Here is an 8,282-nt window from a genome sequence, read left to right on the forward strand (position 1 = left end):
ACGTAGTTCGTATAATTTTTACGACTTGCATGTGACAAATGCACTGTTGACATACAGTCACATATGGCTTTATTATACCAAAGGAACAAGTTACTGGCTTCTTACCATGGTATGACTTCTTTTTATTTTCCCGATATTTCTGAACAGTTATTCGCTCCATGGTCATATAACAACTTTAAGAACAAACGTAGGAATACATAATATCTATCTATCCTGTTTCGCTGTCGCACCTTTATCTCGATTTCTTACGACATTACGATAAACCACACTGTATTGGTAGGTCAATGCACTGGATAGATTAAAACCCGTCTTCACGATTAAGTGGTCGGCACGTGATTTAAATACTGCCCTCATCATAAATAACGCATTTGCATTTTAGGACCTTTCGAGATATTGGCACTTAATTTTTTTTATTTGAAAAATGTCAATTACGCTGACCTTGACAATAAAACTGAAATTAAATAAGATATAAATAACACCGCTTATAGGGGTTGTCAACGATATCTATATACTAGCTTACTAGATTTAGTAGCAGTAGAGCTCCATATGAAAGAGTTCGGCCAAGGGAGTACTGCCAGCTTACCTATTTCTGCCGCCAAGCAGTAATGTCAGCATTACTGTTTTCTGGTTTTGAAGGGCCCTTACCCTTCAAAACCAGAAAACAGTAATGCTGCTGGTGAAATTACTGGCACATTGAGCTTGTCAACTTATGTCTCAGGATGACGGGCGCAGTGGTAGTGCCCCTAAGATTTTTATGGACAGGCGTGTAGCTTACTTGATGTTATAAAAAAAATTAAAAATACGGCAACACAGCGTGTGTATGGACACGCTGTGTTAACTGATGTGCGGTGAAGACGCTGCACATCATTTAGTTGGTTGTCACGCATTCAAGATGGCGGACGCAGATGCAGTCCTCAATGAAAATTAATTTACATCAGTAAGTTGCTCACATTTTGCTATTTGACTAATTATGTGACCATCAATTTAAAGTTTTAAATTATTCACATTGATTCGGGAAGTATATTGTGGTTTTTTATTCATTTGTGCATAATAGTTGATGCATCTCCATTGCAAGCATGTTATGACGCGTGGTAAAACAAGACAAAACATAAACCATAAATTAATAAGCAACAGAGTGTTCTGACTACACAGTAACGATTGTATAATACGTCCATGACAGTAACAGAGTATGTATAATATGATTATAACAGTTATTAAGGTTGTAACGGAACGTTACAACGATGTGAAATTATTATTGTTATAAATCTTTTTTAAATTTAAAAGTAATAAAAATTGAACACAAATATTTCTTCAACAAACAAACAGTTGTGAAAGTGAAAGTTCCCGCTTTAGGGTAAGTTGAATGACACACAAAACACTTGTAATGTTTTTATTTGTTAATTTTCTTGTTTTGTATTGTACCAAATTGTACTATGTAGTTATTGCAGCTCTTTCTACGTTTATATATATATGTACAACGTAAATTTGAACCATAATACCATACGGTTTGAGAAATTTTGAAGATTACATCATCAAAATTACAAAAATTAAGGAACAAATTTAATTGTACAAACAAGTTTAATTTTTTCACCAGACGTTGTTTTCTTTGGCTTATTTAGTTTTTATTCTTTTCTAACAATAAGCAAACATCTCGGCCTTCAGCCTTACTACCTAAATTCTTTATTTTATCTATTTTTTCACAATTTAAACTGCAACTCCGTTCTGGTCGTGCCACCGGCAATTGCTATTACGTAGGTGCTCCTCTAATTCTCTTTTGCCGTCACTGAACTTTCAGAACGGAGGCAAAAGGACTATTAGTACCAGTTGGTTGTCCGTTACAGGAATTACCTTCGGAGTGAATTACCTTCGGAGTGAATTACCCTCGGAGTGAATCACCTGCGGAGTGAATCACCTTCAAATTGAATTACCTTCAGGGTGGCAGTTGCTACCTTGCTGAGCTTCCTCCGGGCTCATAGATTGACTACGTCCGGACTAGGACGAAACAACATCCGCTGAACGGCTACCAATTTCTGCTCGTCCTACGGCCCTTCTTCTACGCCGCAAATATACAGGGGAGTACCATACTCGGAAGCGGAAAACCTAAAGTCTTTCGGCACGATACCACGACCCGTGATAAATACATGTACCGTTTTTTTTTATTATAATTATTTTAAATTACCGTAATTCTTTGTTTGATTTTCTAACCTCATAGGGAAAATAAAACTAGGGAATCGAACCCGGTACAAGGTTACCATATTGTATATATCTTGGTTGCATATTCTAAAGATCGTTGCCTTTCCGCAGGGTAAAATACATAACATAACATAAATATTTTCAACATCATCATCAACATGGTCAGCCAAAATCAACGCACCGCTAGGCCTCTTCTTTATTTCGCCAATATTTTCGATCCTGCGCCATTCGCATCCAGCGCGTTCCCGCAAAACTGACGATATCGTCAGATTATCGGGCTGGGCAGACCCCACTGGCCTTTTTACTCCTCTTGGCCACCATTTCGTGACTGCTTTGGTCAATCGTCCATCTTCTAGTCTAGCCAAATGTGTGCGGGAACCTCCACTTTAACCTCATGATGCGATTACCCACGTCATTGATTTTCGTTTTACGTCATATTTCCTTTTTACATTTGGTACACGATCCACGAGAGAAATGCCCAGCATAGAACGCTCCATCGCTCTTTGTGCCACTTTAATTTTGTGCATGTTTTGCATAGTGAGCGTATATGCTTCCGCATTATAGGTGAGGATTGGTAAGGGTAAAACACATTGATTGTAGACCTTGGTCTTCAGGCACTCTAGGAGTTTCGACTTTGACGTCCTCTAGCTTACCAAAAGCTGCTCACCCTAAACCAATACGCCTTTCGGTCTCTTTAACCTGAGCTTCTTGATCAAAGGATAAACGATGTCCAAGATGTATGTAATCGCTGACAACCTGTACAGTGCCATTGCCTACAATTATGTTAGGTACGTTTTTAGGGTGATTAGTCATTTTCGTCTTGGATATGTTCATTCTCAGTCCATAGATTTAGAAAAAAAGGGGAGGGGAGGGGGTCGCCTCGATACGATCATTTTGATCATATCGAGGCGACACGAACTACGCCCCCATACCAAATCTCCCTTTTTTTTCTATATCTATGCCTCAGTCCGATCTTCAGAGAAGCTTCGTACAATAACGCATCTATGAAGCTTTTTAACAACTTGACTGTATTTTTTTTTTACTTAATTTGTTTTTCTTTTTAGTAATCTAATAATTATAAATAGTAAGCTGAAGGCCCCTGGGTCAAAACAAAATGAAATGTATTGTGCAACTAATAACGACTTTGCCAGGGGCTTTACGTTAATTCCCCAAATATGGATAAATATCATTGGTAAACACTCAATATTAACTGCCTGCCTAGCTAATCCCAATAGGTATAGGCTGTCACATCTGTCCACGGTACTACGGTAGTGATACTCTTTGAGAAAAATCAGCACCAAAACAAAACACTATCACTACTGATATTGCTGTGAATGTTCTTGTCTATAGATTGAAGTCGTTGGGGGGTTGTAGGTCTCGTTTCACTGATAAACTCTGGATGTTGAAAAAATGTGGATTACGTTAGTTATGAATAGCTTCTCGTATCAATTGTGGTACATAGTGGCGTTCCATCGTCAGTAATTGGGGGCAGCGCGATCCAGTGGTTAGTGTAATTTTGTGTCAGATGTTGTCCTATAGACTTCTACACGTAATTGTTTTTTTTTAACTCGGATGTGTTTTTGCATACGGCAAATAAAAAGAAGTAATTCCGTGGTCAGACACCTGTTAACTAATGATAGTTATAAAGCATTAATAATAGTTTGTAAAAGATGTTTATATACGAGTCATTATTTTGTTTTAATACTTGTAGATAAGTATATTTATGCAAATTTTACGAATAACCCATTGGTATTGTTATTTTTTTATTGTTTATTAATAACACATCATGTCCTTATTAAAAATAATTAACTATCAACCTTTTAAATAACTTAACAAACAAAGGCAGGGAAAACCAAGTTAATATTCAAATTGACTTAAAGCAACAATGCGTGTCAACAAATTTTATTTATTAAAACTACGTACAAAACATAGTTATTCTGGAAATTATGACCTAATTTCTATTGATGCTCAAAAAGTTTTACCATAATTGCCGGTGATTCAAGTAACAAACTCGCCGTCTCAGGGTTACATTACTTCAGTGACCATTTTTGGTAGAACCTTGAAGAGGTTGTAAGCCGCTATGTGCCGTGACCAGGATCAGACAATAAAATAGAATACTCCGGTCCGCATAATTTAATTCATAAGTAAAGTCGAAAGAAAAAGGAAGGCTGTAACAAGAAAAGGGTATAAAAAACAGGTACAACGCTACAAAACACTCCCTTCTTAAGTACTTAAAACGTGAGACAGATTTAGCCCGAAAGGGCCTAGTTATACAATATTACTATGTTAGATTGGTATTAAAATTGACTCATGATTTAGGTTGGGAACTGGTAAAAGCATCAAAATTAGACGAGCAGCATTGCGATTGAGTGATTAATCAGAGAGTGACGACGGAACGGCAACAAAGCGAGAATGACTGGCAACGGAATTAAAGAACGATTCAAAATTTGAAAACATATGGTCAGGAACCAGAGAAAAGGTGATAAAAAGACGGAATGGATGAAGACGGATGAATGGAAGGAGGTCTCATCGTCACAACCAAGTCCACGTTTGATCATGGATTCTCTGCGATACCGGTTTAATCTACAACAAAGATAAATAACCTGTTTATGATGAAGATACTAATCTTTTACTTGACAAATATCGCGCGAATTAGTAAGTTTTTTTTCGTATAGATAAATTAAGTCATCGGCTAGGTACTATAAAAACCGATCATATCGTAATTTTCTTACTTCTCTTTAACGAATAAAAAGTTATTTTTTATACTTCTGTCTCGTCAGGTATCTATAGAGTAATATATAAATATTACCTAAAAAAGCCGTGGCAGCCCAATGGTTTAATCTACCGACTCTCAAGCAGAAGTCGTGAGTTCGAAACCAGCCTCGCACTTCGAGTTCCTCGAAATTTATGATTCGACATTTAATTTAAAATTTGCTATGAGCTTTTCGGTGAACGAAAACATCGTGAGAAAAAATGATAATAAATGTTATCTTAAACAGTCATATTTAGTTTTTTTTATAATATTAAGTGACGGGACGGGCAACTCGTGTGCCTGGGTGGTAAGCTGCTACTCGCTTGCCCATGCAGTACCATTCAGAGCTTCAAATGCAAAGATCTGAGGAGCACTGCCGCAGCGCCTGTTACCCTGAGACATAAGTGAAGAATCCCCATGTGCCTGTAATTTCTGACATTACTGCTTGGCGGCGGAAATAGATAAGGCGGCAGTACATTCCTGGACGTCTCTTTCGCGAGGAGCTCGACTCCTACTAAAATAATAACATTTTAATAACACAAATAATTAACGGTGAGTACTGAATTCTGCGTTTTCTTCAGCGTATAACAGCTGGATATAGGCCTTCTCACTTGCAGGTCACTCTTTTCAATCTAAAGGTATTTGCTTCCAGGTTTTTCCGGTTACTCTTTCGTCCATCTAATCTTCTGGCGTCTTTCTTTCTAGCACTCTTGACCGGTCATTTGGTGAAATCACAGATATAAGAGACTTATCAAGAGTGACCTGCGCAGTGACAGTGCCCCTCAGATCTTTGTGATTTAAATATCTGAGCAGCACTGCAACTGTTATGGATAGTTGCAGTGCTGCTCAGAGCATAACACAACATATAAGTAAGTTGACAGGCCTGTAATTTCACCAGCACGCTTACCCTTCAAAACCAGAACACAGTAATGCTGACATTACTGCTTAGCGGCAGAAATAAGTAAGGCGGCAGTACTTCCCTGAACGAACTCTTTCACAAGGAGCTCTACTGCTACTAAATATCTTCATAGATACATACATTTACACGCACACACATACACATGTATATGCAGACATAATATTCAATATTATCCTATATCTTTTTTTGCAAGTCTAGTAAAAAGATTTTATAGTTTTTTTAAAAGACAACGCCGAATACGAAACGCCAAAGTGTTGTATCAGGGGCAAATTAAATGAGAAGCCGTTCGTATGTGGCGTAGGGAAAAATTTAGTTTGTCAAAAAGATATGAAGGATTTTGTGTTGTAATTATTCCAAAAAGAAGGCAACTAAAATGAAGTGCACGACGAGACCACGATTGAGATAGGGCGTAATATGGCAACGAGGAGGAATCACGAAACAGTAAGGGTCTTAGTCCTAGCCAGCAAATGGTCGCCAATTACAGTGTCGGCGTAATTAAGCTTTGACAAAATTAGAGACTCACACAGATGGATCCGCACATCTACACTAAGATATTGACGGATACGGTATAAAATCCTCAGTTTATAAAAATAGCTACTCACTATATCCGTGACATGTTTTTCAAATCTTAGATCATTATCCGAACTATTACGGTCAGCCCAATTGCGTATTCGCTCCAAATCTGCATTGAGTTTATTAACAGCCGTAGTGGTGTGATTAGGCTTAAAAGAAACATATAGCTGGAGATCGTCGGCATATAAATGGTAGCCACAGTTTTCTATGGAGTGACAGACATCTGCGCTGTACAGGATAAAAAGGATCGGCCCAAGGATCGACACTTGTGGAAATCCCCTGTTAACAGGAGAAGGATTCGAAACACTTCTCGTACCATCGTCGCGGCAAACTTCAACTATCTGTGAACGACCACCCAGGTAACTAGTAAACCATTTTAAAGCAGTACTGTCGAAGCCGTAGTATGCTAGTTTGGAGACGGGGAGGTTAGTATTAATGGTGTCAAAAGCATGAGAAAAATCAAGGAGAACGAGGATGGTACCCTCGCCTACATCTTGTGCTGCCAAAATATCGTCGACAATGTCCATCAGCGCAGTTGCCGTGCTATGGCCAGCTCTAAAGCCAGACAGTTTTACAGGAAGTATATTATTGGCTTCGAGGAACTCTACTATTTGTTTGTCTACAACTTTTTCAGCGATTTTCGACATGTAGAGCAAGATGCTAATGGGACGGAGTTCTTTAAATTCAGCTGGATCATTAACTTTAGGTATAGCTTTAACTATGGCTTTCTTCCAGGTATCAGGAAAAACACTAGTGCCTATAGATTGGTTGATAATGCTGGTTACAAGTCCTATTGTATACGGCAGAGTAAGTAAGATCATCTCATCACCATCACCATCTCAACACCATCAACACCTTGGCATTGGTAGATATTTTACTGATAATTTCAAGTATAGAAGATTCATCAACTGGTTTTAAAGTGAACACTGCAGAGCTGAAACGATGGGATTAATAAAATGTCAATTCAGCGATGGGAACGCAATCATTACCGGGCAAGGACAGAAAATGGCTATTCACTAGATTGAGGTCACACAAGGTGAGATGAAGAAGATGGGAGATCTACATGTTTTTTATTGAAATCAATTACATTATGCTTTATATTTTTCCAAAGTGTACGGGAGTACCAAAATTTTTATTCAATTTATATTCAAAGACAGCAGATTTTTCATTACGTAAAGCGACATTTACAATGGATTTTAATTCCTTATTTTACGTTTTATGAGACTCTAGGTTTGTTTTATAGTACTTGGCATGAGCATCATCCCTAAGTTTCATCATTAGCTTTACTGTGTCTGTAATCCAGGGATAGCTTTGTTTTTTAATATAAACTGCTCTTGTCGGTGCGTGTAAATAAAAAAAAATTAAGACGCAGTCGTTCATTGCTGCCACTGCAGCATTAATATTATTAGAAGCAAGGGAATCCCAATCTACCGCTTCTATCTCTTTATTGAAGTCATTTCATTCAATATGTTTAATAGGTCGGTACGTTATCCATCTTGGTAGGCACTTTGGTTTTTTAACACGTAATTCGCAAGATATAAAAGAGTGGCTTCCTAGGTCCGGTATGTATTCTACATAGACTTTACTTATTTTACTACTGCTACAAATTAAATTTATCAACGTTTCTGAGTGTTCGGTTCAGTTTGTGGGCGGTGCAGCGTACTGCTGGAGATTCATACTAATATATACCTATAACAATAATAATAATGCACACACTTATAGCATGGCACTAAGGAAACCAAAGAAAATCCTTTGTCGCGGGTGCCATACGCATAAACAAATACAAATTACAGCCAAACTCACGAGAGAAATAAATGTAGGCCATACAAATATTTCTATAACCTG

The sequence above is a fragment of the Hyposmocoma kahamanoa genome, unplaced genomic scaffold (genome assembly GCF_003589595.1).
Source record: "Hyposmocoma kahamanoa isolate Upper Pololo Valley unplaced genomic scaffold, ASM358959v1 262, whole genome shotgun sequence".
Taxonomy (NCBI): domain Eukaryota; kingdom Metazoa; phylum Arthropoda; class Insecta; order Lepidoptera; family Cosmopterigidae; genus Hyposmocoma; species Hyposmocoma kahamanoa.